This window comes from Mesocricetus auratus, unplaced genomic scaffold (genome assembly GCF_017639785.1).
Source record: "Mesocricetus auratus isolate SY011 unplaced genomic scaffold, BCM_Maur_2.0 Super-Scaffold_2245, whole genome shotgun sequence".
Classification (NCBI taxonomy): domain Eukaryota; kingdom Metazoa; phylum Chordata; class Mammalia; order Rodentia; family Cricetidae; genus Mesocricetus; species Mesocricetus auratus.
Genome location: NW_024429180.1, coordinates 44,948,955 through 44,953,038, shown reverse-complemented (window position 1 = coordinate 44,953,038; position 4,084 = coordinate 44,948,955).

The following is a 4,084-nucleotide window of genomic DNA, read 5'->3' as shown; positions in this document are numbered from 1 at the left end:
AATGTCCCAACTCCGTCCTAGTCTGCAGGCCTGACCGCCACAAAATCACATGGTTCATGGCTGGGTTATATGTTCTCTAAAGACTCTAATATCCTCTTCGGACTCACCACCGGTCTGTCACCCTCCTGATGTCTAAATTGCAGAGCTAAGTTAAAGGGTAGAAAATGGCCACAGGTATTTTTTTTAAGCTGCCATTTTGAATCAAATCTATACACTCTTTGTTCAGGCAGACATCACATCCATACGAGGTTCTTGGGAGAAAAAAAAATAGAAAAATGAAGTCAAGCCTAGGGTGTGTAGACCAATAGAGCAGATGGGGATTTCGTCGTTGTCTGCCAGGGGGAGCCTTGGCAAGCAGTATCAGCCTTCCAGTTACCAGTTCATCAACCACTACCAAGTTACCAACCTACCGTAGGCCAGACACAGGTGCCGTGCAGGACAGAAGACAAAACAGACACTCCTTCCTTGTGTTCATGCTCTAGGAGGAGAAGCAGAAAGCTGTCAGATAAGCAAGGTGCATAGCGAAACAGGAAATGTGCTTAGTACTCTGCAGACACGAATCCACAAAGGTGTGTGCGGGGTAGTGTCCCCAAGTGTGCATGTGTACACTTGGCTGCAGCAGTGAAACACCCACACAATGGGGACTGCAGGGGGTGGTGGCGTTCCAGGTGAGAGAGGGGTGCATTTGAAATAAAGGGTGCATTTGGTGAGAGGATGGTCGTGTGTCGAAGCCCCAGGTGGAGAAGAGGTGACTCTCTGGCCAGAGCCAGAGGCAGAGGCCGGTGACTCAGTGGCAGCTGTCGGAGCAAACCCTTGTCATCTCCTCTCAGCTCATGCCAAAAAGTGGGCAATTGGTTAAAATTTTTGAAAGATTTGTGTTCACGACTGTTTTTGCCTGCAGGTATGTAGGTGCATCCTGTGGGTGCCTGCTGCCCATGAAGGTCAGGACAGGGTGTTAGAGTCCCTAGAACTGGAGTTAATGACTGTTGTGAACCATCAAATGGCTACTGGGACTGGAGTTACAAGTAGTTGTGAGCCACCATGTGGGTCCTGGGAACTGAACCTGGGTCCTCTGCAAGAGCAGTAGTGACCTTAACCACTGAACCATCTCTCCAGCCCTGACTGAATTTTTTAATAATTAGTTTTAGGGATGTAGCTCAGTAATAAAACAATTGCTTGGCAATGCCCAACCCTAGGTCCAATCCCTAGTAGCCCCCTGCAAACTTACTAGCATTTTTCCAGAGATAAGGTCTGACTGAGGACCTTGTATACTTCACCACTGAGTGATAGCTCAGTCTTTAAATTTACTGTCTTGAATTGTGGTAAAAATCTGCATAGCAAGGTTGGGCATCCGAACCACACTGATTGATGTGGGTAGCTCTGTGACCATCTTTACACTTCCGGGAGACTGTCATCACCTTCCTGGACTGAAACTTCACCAAGCAACTCCCAGCCCCTCCTTCCAGCCAATGGCCACCAACCCTCCTGCCCATTTCTGAGTTAGACTAGTTGAAGTAGTCTTATTTCACCTAGCACAGTGTCTTCTAGGCTCGTCCGTGCTGCAGCACATTCCAGAACCATCTTTCTGTTGAAAGCTGAATGATGCTCTGCTTTGTTCATATACATATGGACATGTTGACCCCATGGCTGCTGTCTCCTCTGGGGGTGTCCTGCAGGGCTGCTGTGACTAATGCCGCAGTCCTAGAATCTCCTAGGGTCCCCTTTCAGTTCCTTAGGCTCCACACCCAGAAGCTGGGCAGCAATTTCAGGTCCCTGATCTGGGTCCCCTGGGCTCACTATCTGTGTTCATTGTGGGTCCTCCTTTCCTCTCTGCCGTGTTCCTTGGCCAGCCGGGAGACAAAAACTCCATCTCCCATCGTGATGCTGTGACACTAGGCTCATTGGATGAGCAAGGCTGGTCAGGGCTGGTGCAGAGGGGAGGGTGACGAATGGGCGGGGAAGAGTGTGTTCCCTCCCCTCCTGTTGTCACATATTTCTACACAATGTGTGCCTCTGATTTTGTTGGCAAGGGCAGCTCTGCTCCTAACATAAAAATAGATCTGATCTATCTCCCCGTGGGAAAAACAGAAACCCGCAGAGTGAATGGCCTGCCAGGCATCCAGGGGTCAGGAGTGGCTCAGCCAGCACAGAATCCAGGCTCTCTCAAGCGAGCACTGCTGTCACCAAGCCAGCTGCCAGAAATGTTGGTGTCTTCCTTTGTTTCTTAGCTCCTCTCAGCTTGTCTCTGTCCTGGTCAGAGCAAGAGAAAGGATGGACACTTGCCGAAACACAGCCTCAGCCCAGGGGCCCAGAGGTGCCTGGCGCTCAGCCTGTGACACTGTCTGAAGACAGTGTCAGCAGCTGCCTTCTTTCCTGCAAATGTTTGTCAGCTCAGGGCTTGGGAGGACTGAGGCCTCTCTGGGGCCCAGGATACCTTCTATTGGCTCCCCATGAGCATCGTGGAGGGAGTTCCACATGCTCTGAGCCAGATATCAGGCTCCTGGTGCAGACTAGATTGTGTGTGTGTGTGTGTGTGTGTGTGTGTGTGTGTGTGTGTGTGTGTGTGTGTGTGTGTGTGCAGAGGCAGAAAGCAAAGGTTTATGTGGTGGACAGACACAGATAGGACCTCCTATAGGTTTTCAGAGGCTAAATGATCTGATGTGCTGGTGACAATGTCTAGCACACAGGACTGGTTCTGTCAGTGTTTATTATTGAGACGGCACACACACAGAGGAGAAGAAGAGGGCAAGCAGGCGGGAGAGAGGGAGCTCTGCTTTTGAAGCTCCTTCAGTTTAATAAAAGGAAGACAGCTTAGAGAGTCTGCCTGCAACAGGCACGGGGCAGGGGACATCACGCTGAAGAAGCTGCAGTGTGGCCCACCCTACAGACCAAATCCCTCAGCTCAGCTCCTTGCTGTCCCTTAAGACGTCTGGGCCTTGTCCTCCGTCTGGCTGGGAGGGAGCTTCTTTTCAGATATGCAAGGGTTCCTTAGTCTGTCTCCTTCTGAACCCACCTGAACTCGACTCCAGCCTATGTGGGCTGGTTTACACCCCATGCCATCACAGAGAGACTTTTTAAAGTCACTCCTCCAAACTCCACCTTTTTTTTTGTTTGTTTTTTGTTTTTTGTTTTTACGAGACAGGGTTTCTCTGTATTGTTTCGGAGGCTATCGGTTCCAAACTCCATCTTTCCGTCTGGTTTGTAGATGGAGACTGACAAGGCCGGCTGCGGTGGTGACAGGTCCCAGCATCCTGCTATCCTGGACACCGTCTCTGTGCTCTGTGTAGATGGCAGTTGTATTGACTGTATTTCTCCCACACCCTTATGTGAATGAAGCAAACAACCATGCCAGATAACTATCTGCATTTGCCCCAGACCCTGGTGTACTGTTACAACAGCAGAAACTAAAGGAGACCACGCTCTGAGATCACAGAGTGCTGCCCATTTGGCTTTGGGAGGAAAGCTCCGGATAGCTCACGGGTGCCTTGGCTGCCAGATGCGGGGTTGATGAAGCTTGAGAAGACACCGGTGTTAAAGGCCACAAGTCTGGGCATAGTGTGCATCCAAAAGCCAAAAATGAGTAGCCCCGTAAGATATAGACTAGCAATGGGTAGGACGGTGCTGCTGTGGAGGCAGGCATGAAGAGGCCTCAGGGACATGCCGCCCAGAGTGGCATTCTTGATGGGGAGATATGCAGGCTATTCTCGGCTGGTTGGTTCTCAGATGCCTGGCTGCCATGGGAAGGCTGTGCACTGGCTTCCTCCTGAGCCCTTGTGCCAAAACTGGCAGGGAAGCTCAAGCTGGGTTTATTACCTCATCGGCTTTCCTCTCTCTGCCCCAGGGGAGAGTCTAGTGTGGAAAGCAGCAGGAGATTTTCCAACACAAATAAACCATCATCCTGGGGAGCAACTGTGATGTTAGAAGATGAAGGTGGGTTTCACTGAGGATGCCTGATGTACCAGGTTTCAACCCCCATTAGGGATGCCGACCAGCTGGGACCCGGAAGATGGAGAGATGCCCTCTGAAATACAGGTTGGGTGACTGTGTCTGTGAATGGCTCTGATTCACAGGAGAAGTGTGGCTC